The 15579-nt window shown below is 42.1% G+C and overlaps 1 protein-coding gene across 14 annotated transcripts in view; it reads right to left on the bottom strand.

Annotated features, from left to right (window-relative positions):
* MICAL2 (microtubule associated monooxygenase, calponin and LIM domain containing 2) overlaps positions 1 to 15579 on the bottom strand; it is a 163352-nt gene that overhangs the window by 122313 nt on the left and 25460 nt on the right. For 5 of the 14 annotated variants that reach the window (XM_054199199.1, XM_054199198.1, XM_054199197.1 and 2 more), the window contains exon 1: positions 11804 to 12060. The exons of 1 other annotated variant lie outside the window; for it this stretch is intronic. The gene's annotated coding sequence lies outside the window, so the exon portion shown is untranslated. 8 more of the 14 variants (XM_054199202.1, XM_054199201.1, XM_054199195.1 and 5 more) reach the window with 7 other exon arrangements.

Consider the following 15579-nt stretch of genomic DNA (forward strand, 5'->3'; position numbering starts at 1 on the left):
TATAGTATTTCCCCTTTCAATTTTGAACTGAAGTTAAAAACAGGTTCTTCAGTACATGCTGCGCCCACAGGCATGTGACCACAATTGAGTTTCAGGTATTGTACAGTTACTGCATGGAGAGAAGAAAAAAAGAAGAAAAAAAGGTATACACCAGAAGTTTTGGACTGTTGGCACACCAGACCCAAATGGATACCACTTCCATAGTATGAGCTCACTCCCTCGAAAAAACCTGAATCAACATACAAACTAAACCTCAAATGAAATAACCTGGAGTGGAAGATGCATGGAACAAGTTTAAAGGGAACTTGTATCAGCTCTGGAAGCAAAATTTTCAAGGAACAGCACTTCCTTTTGCATGCAAGTCACACTACAGCTAGATACTACTTAAAACTCCCAGACCAATAGCCAAAGGAGAAAAAGAAAGGAAAAAAAAAATTAAAAGCACAGCAGCATGAAAAAGTCTTGTATGCCAGTCAAGAGATTTCCATAATGCATTGCTAAATCAGAAATCCTTGTGAAAGGAGCTGGGAAGCGACTGCAACAGTAGCAGAATCAGTCCATTTCTTCAAGGCACGACATGGGAGTTTCTACCCCCGCCCTCATTCCTGCCAAGCAAAGATTGCTAGAAATACATTAAGTTCAAATACTCCAGAACCTCCTCTGTGTGTAGCACAGATTATCATAGCAAAGGCTTTGAACATCAATGTCTCCTTGTTGGTTTCTGGTGCCTGGTCCAGCTAAGCAGGATGAGAGGGCTATCAGACCTCATGTTTCTATCAAAGCTAGACTGAGCTTGATGTCTCCACTGATGCTATCAACTTCAGAGAATTCCTTTCAAACAAGGTCCATCAGACATACCGATGTCTGCATCTAGGGAAAATGGGCTCCCTTCTAGCCAGATTAACCTGCTACCTTAAACTGACACATTTAAAACCACACACATGCAGATCCAAATATATTACAGTGATTTTGTTTTGTGAGCGTGTATCCCAGGGCTCCTGCTGCCACTTAATGATGTGGGGCTTTTCATGAAAAACTCTTTCATCGTATTTCATATGATGGTTTATCTGTGCTCCATGATCCAAAGTCCTCCTCACCCCACCACACATAGCAGAGGCTTTTCCCACTGCTGACTGCCAGTGGACACGACCAGCACACTGACTCTGTGGGAGCAACACAAACACCCAAAGGAAAATTCAAAAGCCTTAGCAACTCTTCGCTTACCAGATGCTGTAATGCAGCACATCGATGACACCCAGAACAGTTTATTCCTAGCTTTCTATGATTGACCTGATAGGATTCTTCAAATTATTAGCTTTTTTTTTTTTCACTGCAACAAAAGATGCCATACGTTTACATAAAAGGACACTAAAGATTGTAGAGTTGTAAATTGCAGATGTTGAGTTACATGAGTGGCCGCCACAATCTCTCCTGTTGTTGCCCATAGGATGTGCATATGAAACACTGCTTTGATTATATACATTGGGTCTAAAAGATATTACTATAAAAAAATGCAGAAGGCAGCACACCATTGGATTCCTAATATCCAGTGTACCAACTAATTATGAATCAACTTCTACAGAGCATATTTCTCCAAGGCATCTTGGCAGGCAATGCACAGCAACACGTGAACACTTCACCTCGGCATTTTCAGGTCAGACTATATCCTAAATGGGTCAGTGCAGCATCAGTCAGAAAGCACCCTTCCTGTCTAAAAACAGAAGCTGACAGCTTTGCACAGGCCCCTCACAGCCCATCTTCTTGCAGTTGGGGCAGCTACACTTACTTGATTTCTCCTTTTACCTCATGGCAGACCCTTACTTTCAGGGCCACCCCAGAGTAACCGCGTCTCACAGTGCTCTGGCAGAGCTCTATTAATCATCAGCAGGTTAAAAGGTCAGATTAGTAAATCAGATTAAGGCATATGCCCGACAGGCAGGGGCAAGCATCTCAACCAAGGGCGTTCAGCACAGCCACTGCTAACGTGACTCCACTTCTCTGGACCTACAAAATGCCCCAGCAGGCAGAGAAAGTGGCCTGCGCTCGCAGGCGCTGCCTTCACAGAGTCAAGAGTCCATCCAGACTCTGGCAGACTGCTGTAACCTCCCAGGCACAGATACTTTACACGTTAAAAAGAACAATAAATCCAACATGCTTATATTTCCCAGACAGAAAACCCAGATTATTAGCAACAGTTTCCAACACAATTACCACAGGAGTTCCCAAATGGATTTTTTTACATTCTTGCCTACATCCTATTTTTCTGATCCCTATGAGGTTGCACAGCAGCGCATCTCACAGCTTAAAGCTGAAAATTTTACTGCTGGAGTTTTAATCAAAAGCAGTAAGAATCTACAATATAGCCTGAGAGGAGAGAAAAAACAGGTAAAGGCAAAAAAAAACAACAACAAAAAAAGCCACCCCAACTGAATTAGCAACTAAAATACAATTTTGGTGGAAGAAAAAAAGAACCTGTGGCCCAAGTCTCACTGTGACTTTGACACTTTCTTGCAGAAGCTCCTGACAGTTTTGTAAGTGACAGTAACGAAAACCTTCAAGTCACAATATCTTGAGTGAAATTTTTAAACATGCTATACAAGCAAAAAGTTCAGCTGTTTCCACCTCCCCTTAATATCAGCAAGGTTATCATTACACTGTGTCAGTGCTGTAAAACAAATCCAGTCATCTACAATTGCACCAGAGAAGATGGCTCTGCTGAAAACAGGGGAGGGACTGCATCTGCTGGGGTGTGCCAAGCGAAACTCATCAGCATCACAGCACATGACTAAGCATGTATTTGGGTACGTCAATACTCAACCATCAATTTGAAAATAAAGGTAATTTCTTCTTATCTCCCCCCTCCCACCAATCTGTAACTATGGAAAAAGACAGAACATTGCAAATGAAGTTTAAGAAGCCTTAGCAAGAGACAAACACACCACAAGATACGAAACAAATTATTCACACAGGATAATGACTATTAATACTCTATTTAAGATTAAAATGTACCAGGTAAGTAGTATTAGAAATTAGGATCCTGTTTCTAAAACTAGAGAGGTGACTGCAGATACACTTGACAGAGACAACTCAGGTGAATACAGGCCTGTAAGATAAATAAATAATTAATGTAAATGTTGCCTTTCTTGCTTAATTCTAATTGGGAGAGGTAATACTTATGTTGTCAATACTAGTTTCTAATGACTGGGTCTAGAACAATCAATTATTTTTCATTTTAAACTCCACAGAACTGGCAGAAAAAAGCTCCCTCTCTTCTGGATATCCTCCCCCAAGAAAGCAGAATAATCATTAAAATCATAATGGAATCATCAGACAAAGGAAGAAAACACTGCTTGGCTTCACTTCCTCTTCCAAAACTAAAACACACATTAATTTCAGCCCTGCTGCTGGCATAATATCCCAGCAAAACATTAGACAACAGACAAAACCCATAAGGAAAGTAGAAAATTTGGATTCAAAACATGAGCTGCTTCTTAGTATGACAAGGGTGTATTTTTCTCATTAAAGAAACAGTCATTAAAAATAAATGCAATGAGGGCTTCCGTGAACTCATCAGAAGCACTGATCACAACCTTACAAAGTCTGTTGATACCCAGTAGGAAAGCCAGACAAAGCAATGAAGTAAGTTTGCTTTCTACTTTGTAGAAGTACCAATAATTCTCTCTCACACACATTTTCAATAAACTTTGCATACGGGTTAGCATATTGGCTACACGACAGCAAATTCAGCAGACAGACAAGGAAAGCCTTGCAGGTCTTTGCTAGTCTGTACGTTACTTTAATAGAGCAAATAAAACTGAAAAGTAGTGTTTCACAGTCTCTCTGTGTGCTAGAACAATTAGAGTGAAAAACCCCTGATGTATCCGCATCAATATTTATTTCTAAATTAAAACTTGTATGCAGATGTGGACCTGCTACACTATATATGCCATTCCTTTATTTATCATAGAAATCAGTCAACTAAAAGTGACGCTTAAATAATTTTACAGCTATTTTCCAGAAGCCAGTGTTTGTAGTTATACTGGCTTGAGAGTTCAAGCAAGCCAGATCACCTTAGGAACATGTATCCTATTAAGTTCTGGGTCAGTTATGTCCTGTTGAATGTTCTACTTGTCAAAGAACCCACAAAGCTTTACCTCAAAGGGCAAAGGAGTTTCATATTGATGCTGCTTTGTAGAACTACCGGCTTTACCTGACCATCTGAAGGATGCATACAAATGCTCCGTTAGAAAAAGCTGAGTCAAGAAACTCTGTCAAACACAGTGTTAAGTCATTTGCGTATTTTACTGAATGTCAGGTTGAACCTTGGACTTACATTTGTAAGAGGAAAGCACTGTGAACAACACACAAAAATGTCTCACCTTGCTCTGAAATAGCTGCGTAATTCCTTTTGTTCTGTATTAATGCATGATAAACATAAAATAAATGGGAGACAAACATTTTGACTCCATAACTGAGCTTGAAGATGCTTCTACACCAAAGTTACTAATAACATCAATCCATTCATTAAGTCAGGTAGTAGCTAAAGCAGTGGCTATATACAGATTTGGTGGTATATATTTAAATAAATGCATAAAGGCGGCCTTAAGATACTATCAAGCTTCTGCGTTTGTCATGAAACAGCACTAGAAATATTGCTGGAGCCCTCAATATGCCTGCATTCAGGAAACAATCACAACTCCTTCCTCAGTAAAAAATAAAGCGGAGAGAAAGAAAATAACCATGCCCTTTGCATTTTTGCATAGGCAAGTATAAGATAAAGACATTTTGGATCTCTCCCACATAAATACACAGAGGAAAACTCCCAGATTTCCGGATCAGTAGGAAACACAGGGAGAAACCTTCTCCTCCGAGAAAGGGGCCAGCATCCACCGCTGCCACCCACACCCCGGCCTCTGCCAAACTCCTGGTGCTCAGCACAGCTCCTCCTTCCCATGCCAGCACCTGCTGCTTCCCACCTCCCAAAGCCATCTCCCTCGCAGGGCTGCCATCAGCCCCAGAACACCCCAACTCTGCATCAAAGCACAAAGCATGCTGAACTGCCGGAGGTCGGCATCCTGCTGAGTCCACCTCCAGGGGAGAAGCGGTGCTCCCGAAGGAATAAAGCCACTCCCCTCTGTATGCTATTCCATATTTATCTTGAAAATCGATATGTGAAGTATTTATTAAAATTACTCCACAGAGGCTACTAAAGGCAATTTTTTTTCCCCACAACATGCACAAAGCAGGTTGGCATAGAGCACATTAACCTATTCTTCCTGTCCACTTATCTAAGCACCAAAGTTACTGATAAGATGCGGCTGACCTGTGGCGCTGGTTGTGTCTTACTGTACCATACCCAGTAGCTCTGCAGTACGTGCTGGGGAGTATTACATTACTCATCACCCTTCCACTGCACTTTCAGCTCAGATACCTACTCCCAAATATATACCAGGTACCCAGAACAAGACCCAGCGCTTCATTAAATATTTGGCACATTGGTCTCAAATTACCTTTGACACACAGGGTTATTTATACATCATGGCACATTGCATGCCTCTGCGACAAGATAGCATCACACAATACTGCATGTCAGGAATGCAGGCAACAGATTTAAACCAATCCCCACTTCAAGACACTTTTACTAGGAAGCAGGTCACAAACTGAGTAATATCCGTTTTATGCACTGAAAAACGTATGCTATTCATTTCCAGGAAATAAAATCAACCACCCTAATCCTTCTCCCCTCTCACATACACCCCCCATCAGAACAACAGAAAGACGGTTTCTTTTGTCTTACCAGGTTCGCTGTTGGGATGTATTTAGTTCTCTATGCAAGCCTTATTCTTCCTAATGCTTTTGCTAGGACACCTGATGTTGACTTGGTGCAAGGGCAGTGTTTCAGAGAGTAACTACAGCAAGAAGTATTTGGTTACATCCACTGAATTCAGTTTTGAGCATGCACCGATAGTTCATATTTATGGAGCTTGTTTCCCAGCCTTAAACACGTGCACATTTCTGATATTCATTCAACCACATTAATGTTCTGAACACAAACACTGTACAGAGGAGTGTCAGCTGTTACTTTTTTAAAAATCTATAGACAGAAATGTAAGGAACCTAGATTCAGCATTCATCTTATGAGGCAAAACTCTGAAATCTGAAAAATGGCTCCAGACTTCAATATTATTCTCATCCTACAGTCGTGCAATTACTTAAACGATTTTTCGAACTGATAGAAATGGTTGCAGAGGTGGCAACCATAGGAATCCTTAGCACTCAGTAAAGGGGAAGACCAAATACTGGTCAGAAGGCTAGGAGTTTGGATCTGAAAGAGAACTCATTCACATAAATTATCCAAGCCCAAATATCACATTTCATCAGCAGTTCCTTCAGTCCAGCAAGGATGGAAGTGAGACCTGGAGAAGTAAGTTCTGTTCTCAGGAGGCTGACTCCTTTACAACCTCTAACAGGAGCAAAGCAATGGAGATTCAAGTGTACAGCTATACACTGTGCCAGTTCCACAGCTGAAGTGAAGTGACAATGACAAGAATACTTAAAGTAAATAAATAAAATAATAAAATCAGCACTGACTATACACTTACTACCATGAACTCAAGCCCTATTACTTCCTGCAACACAAGCCTAGAACTTTCTCCTAATCGGTTCAGATTGCTACTTAAAATTATTAGCCAGCACAGCACAAGGTGAGAGAATATAAACAAAATTCATAATAAACAGCCTGATAACAAGTACATACAATACGTGATCCTGTACATAAAGAAGCTGATCTTATGAGTAAGCAGAAAAAAAAAAAAAAAACCTACCCACTATCTTGTAAAGTTCATTAAAGGTAATGTTTAACCAGAGGGTTTTTTTCAGCTGGAAAGGGTGTCAGCAGAGAACACTGCATTGCATTATGAAATTCTCCCTTGCTTTTAGCAACTGCCTTCAGAGACTGCAATTGTTTCTCTAAACCCTTCTGTGCTGCTCCCTGTGTGCACAAGTTTAGAGGCCAAGGGTACTGCACATCCCTGACACCACAAACAGATGGGACTCACCTCAGCCAATAACACAGATTACAGTTATCGCGATATACTCTCATCCGATTACGCGCAAAAAAGAATTCCACTATCTGCCAAACCCGTCTTCTCAAAGAGAAAAGAAGATGCATGTTCTGCTCCTGCTCCACTTTCTGCTTTGCTTTTTAAAACAAACAAACAAAAAAACCAAACCCTGTTAATAATTTTTAGCTGGACTCCATCATATATGATTTGCACATGGTAGACTAGGAAAAAATGTCTTGGAAGATTTAAAAGCCTTCCACTTGGCTTTTGGAGTTGTCTATTCAGGTAAAAAAATGGCAAAACATGTTATCTGAACCAAATAGTATTTTGATGTACTGAGTCTTTCAAAAGTAAAACTATATTTAAGAAAAAAACAACAAACAAACAAACCATAAAATACACAGAAGAGTTAAAATAAGCAATTGAATTACCAAAGACTATTTAAAGTTGATTATAAAACATCCTCACATATTCCCAACAAAAATTTCACATGGCTTTGGAAATTCTATTTTGATGCTTGGCTATGGTAGTTACACAGAAGGATGAACTAACTGTAACACCCCCTTGGGCATTACTGCAGTCTACACAGGCAATAAGCTGCAAGCTTAAAAGGTCTGAGAAGGATTTATTGTGAACTAACGGATTCAAAGAACCTGGTTTTTAAGAAGCCAAAACTCCACAACACACACTTACAATGCCAGGCACAGTCATTTTAAAAACTGAATTGGTAATACCCACTTGGCTGAATGTAGCAAGTGGAAAAACTGCTGGCATTGTTTGTCCAGACCAGTGCGGGTGAGATGTCAGTGATAAGAACAAAACTTTAAGTCTAATTCACGTATTCCCATCACACAATTCAAGAAACCATCTGCCTGAAGGAGTCAGGCCCCAAATATGAAGCTTTCAGGGACCACTTAACAAAATGTAGCGGAAGTGTCCAGAAACAGGCAGGCAGGTGATTTCTGAACCCACGGGCCGTTCTTCAGAATTATTCCCTCCTCACCAGATCTTACCATCACAGCTCTAGGAGGAAAAAAGCAAGAAGAAAAGAACCCAAGTTTAGACTTTCCTCCTAGTTACATCGTTGTTACTAGAACACTGAAAAATAGTCAGAATGAGAACTGAATATATGCTAGGGCAATAGCATCTATCATAATTTGTGTTGTGCTAGGGTCTACCTTTCCCAACAAAGAATGGGTCTTCTCTTGCTCCCCTCCCCGCACAGTAGATTGCCCACAAAAATTTGGAGGAGATAATAAAACAAACCCCCCCAAAAAATAACCCCTCACCAAATGGCAGCTCAGAGTAGGAACGGGGCTTGGTAGCACACGCAGCCCAGATTTAAGCACCAGTCAGAATTTTCTTCCTTTCATGGAACTAAGAGTCTAAATATGACTAAAGATCATTTTGGGGAAGTTTTTACTTGCTTGTAAATGTAACTATGCATAGATGAAAGAGTTATTCTTAGTCATCTTCTCCATGTCAAAAATAAACCCAGCAATCTCCAGAATGTGTCACAATACAATATTAACTATGTATCTGCACAGTCACTGAATCAGTGGACACTTAACAGCCTCAATTTAGAATATCTGTATTTTCTGGAAACAGTCTAACGTACCCTGCTGGAATATGCTGAACTACTAATACTACTTCTGTAGAAGTCAATTTGCAGCATAAACACCTCTAAACCTGGTCCTAGTGATGAGCAAAGCCAACAGCGTGCCATCCCTTCCCAGCTGGGGTGCCAGACACAGAGCAGAGGCTGCATTCTTCAAATTAACGGACTGCTCACGCGGAACGAGCTTGAAGAGCAAATGCATTATCAAAGAAACGATTTGCTCACGTACAAAATGCACACACTAAATGTATATTATACAGATACATGTGTGCCAGGCTGCCTGTACAGCCATACAAAGCCCTTCCCGTAGCTCGTTGGCCCGGGATACAACATGCAAGCAAGCTGAGAAAACACAAGGACCGTATGGGGAGGCAGACCTCAATTTCAGTCATCTGAAATTGCCTTCATTTTAAGGGCATCAAAACACATCATGCCCCTAAGAAGCAAAGCCTCTTCCACTAGAAAACAGAGTTTTTCTGCTGACGCCAGGGGAATCAAACCGAGACTCCTGAGGAACAGATACACGTTACCAAGGACTCACAACAAATGTTACAGCCATGTGTAAGAGTCCCAATGGGAAACATATAGCATTTGAAAGTTTTCCCTTGAGTTTTCAAGATACTAATTATAAAATACCAGAGCAGTGAGGCAGCTGGAGCAGATACAAGGTACGTGCTAAGAGAGGTGAAAGACTTAAAACATACTCACAGAGAAACTGGATAGAAATCACCTCTCTTGGTTTATGGTTTCTTACACTTAAAGAACATCTCTAGCCAAAAAATAGGCTCTCTCATCTCCACAAGGAATGGGACGTGGACACCAGACAAGAAAACTCTGCTTCAGAATATCTTAGAAAAAACAAAATCTTTTTCAGATCATTCATACTTCTAGATTCTAAACAAAACTGAAGGAAACGTGAACTGCTCACAAAGAGCAGTGTAACCGCCACCCCAATATCAGGGATATTTTACTGCCGTGCAACTTTAGAGTAATGTTAAGGCAACTGAGGAAAAAAAAAAAATATTCAGAGTTTCAAACAGAGAGGACTTCTCATTTCTGTACACTTCAGTGGTTTGCCAGTAATTCATCTAGTTTTACAGATAGGGTAGTAAAAGTCACGTCACCTGCTGCAGGCCACATGGCATGAGGAATTTGGATGCAGCATCCTTCAGTTTCCCATCAAAACTTCGTTTCTCCACTTCATATAAGCTGCATCTCCAATGTCTTTTCTAGTAACACGAAGAGAACAGCACTAACTGATGTCAAGCAGCATTTTAAAGCCTTTACATCTCAGGTATCAACTTGACAGGTCTATTTAATGTGAGGGATAATACAAGTTTTGCAGCAACAATCTTGAAAAGGAGAACTGAATAAAACGTGTGAGTCGAATGTGCTGGTACCTGGCCGCTCAGCCGAGTCATAAAGTGGCGTCCCAGCACACAGCCTTGCGGTATGGAGAAACCAAGATGTAGGAAAAGGACTGAGAATTTCTCAACCGAAGGCTTTAGCTGAAAAAGACCATTTCACCTGTGCTGTAAGTAGGTGTGTCCATTCACACCGGCTAATTTATGGAATACTGATGTCTTCTGGTGTACGTTGCCGGTGACCCCATCACCCCAGCCCTGCACTATTGCCACTGCGGGCTCTGCTATCTTTGCCCGAGGGGGGAGGCAGCAGCGATTAGGAGGAGGTGGGGCGAGATTCAAGTCAGGGGAGTAAAGTGGCTAATTACTGCTTTGGACAGCAAGTAAAATGGTTACATAGATAAATACAGGACTTGTATTTTGACAACTTGTATTTTCAAGCAAAGAATTGTAAAATCATGGTATGCTTTTCAAGTTTCTAAAGAAGCGAAACATGACAAAAACTGAGACTGAACATAAGATTCAGTCTGAGTAAGACTAAGATTAAGGATGTGTTGAGTGTTAAGTGAGTCAACATCATTTTAATTTTCAAAAGGTTTACTGACCTCACATACACAGAGGAAAAACTACATAATATCTATACAGTTAGGAGCAAAAGGTTGCTGATGCTTCAGTACAGTATTTTAGAAGTGCGTTTTTCAGATGCATGCTCCAGAAAGCATAAAACCCACTGTATTTAGAGAAATACCCAAATACTTCAAACTAAGCTTACATGGACATACACTTTACAGTGCTTGTGTAAATGATAACAGACATGAATTCCAGTTTGGTTGTTGGATAATCTGTTTTCCATCCATGTAATATAATTAGCAACCAGTATGGAGTGGTGAAATGAGGGAACCAAGATGCCCTCTTTTCTCCCAGATCAAGGCACTTCATGAACATCAATTAGATGTTAATATCCCTGGGAGGCAAGCGTGACAAGTCTTATTAAGCCATTTTAAAGATTAGAACACTGAGTCACAGAGAGATTAAGAACTTCCTCAAAACCAACAGCAGAGTCAGAAGGGGGGCAGCTACACCCCAGCCGGGCCTGGCAGCACGAGACTGCACTGCTCCACCTTATGACAAGATTTAGAGTCTCTAAGGCAAAAAAACCACAAACAAACAAACAAAAAAAAAACAACCAAGCCCAAAACATAAGTCCACACTCACGTGAAGTTTCCTGACCGTGCCAACGCGCCTCAGCTTTGACCTGCAGGAACCATCTTTAGATACAGGAATGTAGTTTGGTTTCCACACTCAGATCGCATTTTGGCTGAAAGTATCAGCAAGGTTGCCAATTGTAAACGGTTTTTAAAGTCAACAGAGACCTCCAGATCTTTTCCGATAAGCTTGAGAGAGAACTTAAAACTTTTTGATGCTGGTTCAACCCTATAAGCCTAGGGGCAAATAAATCTACAATCATCAGTCTTCAAGCCAACCCACAGCCAACTATCTGAATTCGAGTCACATGCTGAATTTACACATTAAGAACGTAGTGAACATGACAAGACAATTACTATCATAGCTTAACACATACTTCAAAGCGCAAAGAGAAACCCAACAGATGCCATATTCAATTAGCCCAAAAGGTGAGCAGAGAAGGATGTTACGCTGATTAACACACTCATTAAGACGCGTCCAAACTAATAGCCCACTTCAGTGTTGTAACACGTTTGGAAAGCATTTTGCTGCCTTAATCGCAAGGTACTTACGAAGCCAAAGATTATTTTTACTTTTCCAGCGTCGCCCTCCGACACAGCACGAGAGGAGCGAGCCCACGGAGTTACCCTTCGTTGCCACGAACGCGCAGGGGACAGGTACAGCCCTCAACCCCCACAGGGACACGGCCGGCAAGAACTGAAACGCGACGCGTAAAGCCCAGGCTGTCGGGCGCAGCGACCTGCCGCCCGCCCTGCCGCTCGCCAGCCGGTCAACCCTCCGCGCTCAGCCGCTCGCCAGCCGCCCGCGAAGGGAAACGCCGCGGCCCCGAGCGCCGCCACTTGCGGAAGGGACAGCCCGGCTCCGGGTGCCCTCACCCGCGGAGGGACCCTCCGGCCCCCCGCACCTGCTCCGCCCGCGGCCCCGCGCCCCCCGCCCCGCGGACCTACCGCTGGCGGCGGCGGCGCTCCGCATGCTGCCCGCGGCTCGGCTCGGCTCGGCTCGGCGCGGCTCGGGGCGGGGCCGGCGGGCCGGGGCGGGCGGGGGCGGGCCGGTCGCCCCAGCCCCGTGCGAGCCGCCGCCGGGCGTCCTTGCGTTCGAGCAAGGTGCATTTCCCCTCCGCCCCTAATCATGATTTTTTTTATTATTATTATTCTTTTTCCCACGCCCCCTCGTGGCTCGTCGCGACCGGCCGTGCCCTGTGCCGGTGGGTGCCGACCCCCGGCTGGAGGCGGGGGCTCACCTGTGGCCGGGGTCCGGCCCTGAGCGGCCTCCCGCGCTGCCGCCCCCCGCTGCGACACCGTCGGGGCGACGGAGGAGATGCCACCTGGACACTGGGGAAGCGGGGTGTGTGTCAGCGCATCCGGCAGAGCGAGAAATAGGGAACTCAGAAACGATTCTTTTATCGTTCTGTATTTGGGGAAGCTTAAAGGTTGTCACGTATTCAGGAGATTAAAGAAGATGAAGCAAATTAAAAACCACTGGAAAGAACGTTCAAGATCGACAACTCATGTAGCTAACAGCACTTACACTACAACTCCTTGACTTTTATTAACAACACCTTGCTAACAGTACAAGTGAAGTTTTATAAAAAAAACAAACAATCAGGATTCACTTGAACTGCTGCAACATGAAGCCTAAAATGCTCCGCAGCTAAAGCTCCTATCTACCAACCTAAAAGTTTGTTAAAAACCTCAGCAGGCCTACGTTTAGGTAACTTAAAATATTCATAAATATTTTGACATGTGCCACAGACACTACACCTTAAGTGACCTTGAAGAAGGCTGTGGCAGAAGAAGGGAGCGGGCCCCTCATCTGATATGACATGAGCTACCTGACCTTTTTCACACTTGCCTGCTCTGAGCCAAACTTAAAGTTGCTTTGGAAAACATGGAGAGAAAACAAGTGTGAATGTGGCCCTATTTATCCATGCACAGCTGAATGTAACACAATCTCTAATGAGCCAGGCATTTAACCAACTCTAAAACAATTTGTCGACCTCAAGGTAAGCATTTTGTTGTGGAAAAGGCCTCTCATTTGGGTTGAAATTTGTCTTCTAGATTCTTGCATCGTGTTTGGCTGAACCCAACTTTTACTCAGTCATTAACTTTTGAACTGCAGTATGTTTATCTGCTTATTTAACTTTGGGAGATTAAATGTACTTTTTCCTCAAAGTGATAAAAGCTAGAATATAGAAATAATGGTGCATACCATTTCTCTGTTATCTAAAGGACTATCTTCTTTAGCAGCCTTGAGGAAAGCAAGAACAAGGAATGAGAAAATGCTCTTGGCGAACTTCCAGCACAAGTGATCTGTAGTTAGCAAAGGGGGATGTGCGTATGAAAGAAATAATATCTATATGATTTGTACAAAGTCTTCCCAGTTTCAGTCCACCATTGAGCACTACATGAAAGCAAGGTTCCTCCACAGAGAACCCAGAAAATACAAAGTCAAAAAGAATTTAACCCCTCCTGGGAAATAGTCCAAAACTTCCTTCTTTAGGAAAGACGTTCCTTCTTGGTTAGGAAAGATGCTTACAGCACTGGCCTCCCATATATCTCTTCACCTTTACTAGCTGTCCTCTGCCCTCCACTCCTCTCAGAAAAAGTTACTAAGTCCATAAAAAGATAACCTTCTCCTGCCAAGTCCTTCCAAAATTTTTATGCTCTCCCTAGGGAGACATGTCAGGGGCTGCATGAAGACCACCAGGGACCTTGCTGTTCTAATAAATATAATCAGGATATTTACCGTTTGTACTTAAGTATTTGAGCTTTGAAAATGGCCAAAAGATTAATGTATAGTTCACAATCACTGATCTTAACTGTTATCATAACCATCTTTTAAAATTATGTTTCATTAGATGTTACTTAACCAGAATTAAGAAATTCTTTATTCAGTCACACCTACCTCTCTCCAAAGGAAAACATAACTAAGATACAGTCTAATCACTCTGGGCTAAGATGAACACACTTCAGTAAAGATTAGATTAATAAACGCTAATCAAGAACCACAAATTTGGCATTACATGTGGCTCTGTTGGCTACCCTAGCCCACCCTCGCTTCTGTGAAGCATGGGACACACAACCATAAAGGGAAATAGCAACTTCCCTGGGTGCTGTGCAGCAAGACCAAGCTCCCAACTCATTATTTTTAACAGTGCAGCTGCTTTGTAAATTTTTTTTTGTTGAGTCCTAGCCTGTTCTCGCCCGTTGAAAGGGTAGGAAAAAGGAATAAGAATAGCCCTTATGAAAGACAATCCAGCCTTATCAACTAGTGTAAAGCCATGCCTCCTAACTCCGCTGTAGGATGTCCATCCCCTCACTGTGGCTCATTATGTAGTGCTCCCTTTCCTGACATGTGCAAGCCTATCTATTCAAATTCTTGTAAATGTAATACTATCTACATATCCAACACAATAAAAGCCCTTCTTGTGGTATTTAAACAACCTGTCTGATCTTTTCTGATTATCTGTGGATTTCTTCAAAGTTAACTGAACTTTTTTTATACAAGAGATGGTCTCGTTGTTGTGTTGCAGCCTGGGTCTCAGGCGACCACGCTGAACTCCCTCCTCCGCCCCTCATCTCCTTTATGACTTTGAGAATTCACGTAAACATCGTGTATATCAGTTCGTGATCTATAGGGTGAAAGTAGTAAGACTTCCTTACCTTATGGGGGCTTATGAGGGTGAAACCCTCAGATGAGCATAAAACCTTGACGTTCTACTACATCACACGAAAGGCCATTATGGGTAGCATTTTCCTGCTCTTGGTTTGAAGTTTGTCATCATATTCAGCTCCGGTGAGAATCAGTGGTTAAATACAAATTTTCATATTCTCTTCCTGCAGTAATGCTTTTTGTTTTAAATTAACATATAAAGCCATTAGTGTGGCTCTCCTAAAGGAATTTTGCTTTATAGATTGCGGAAAAGAAAATAGATCTGAAGAAAGGAAACTGAATTCTTTATGTGGGAGCATATAATTTTCCTGGAGCCTGGAATAGCTGGATTTTCTTACCACATGTGCAGGAAATAACCCTTCCTACTAGATCCTGAATGTATCACATAATACTCTTAGCATTTAATGGAACTATTGTAGTGAGAGGCACCTTCTGAGCAACATTTCTGTTCAAGTTTCTAAACACATTAACAGATTTATACATGTCTATTGAAGAACAGTTCAAAACACTTTGGTTCATTGGTAAATAATGAATATTTAAACTATTCCACAGGATCCTTTTTTCTTAATTAAAAACCTAGGCAGAAGTACAAACAAAACACACCTAGCTAATTTTGTAGCCCTCTTCCCACAGATGACTACAGGTTCATTTGTTA

The sequence above is a fragment of the Rissa tridactyla genome, chromosome 4 (assembly GCF_028500815.1).
Source record: "Rissa tridactyla isolate bRisTri1 chromosome 4, bRisTri1.patW.cur.20221130, whole genome shotgun sequence".
Lineage (NCBI taxonomy): Eukaryota > Metazoa > Chordata > Aves > Charadriiformes > Laridae > Rissa > Rissa tridactyla.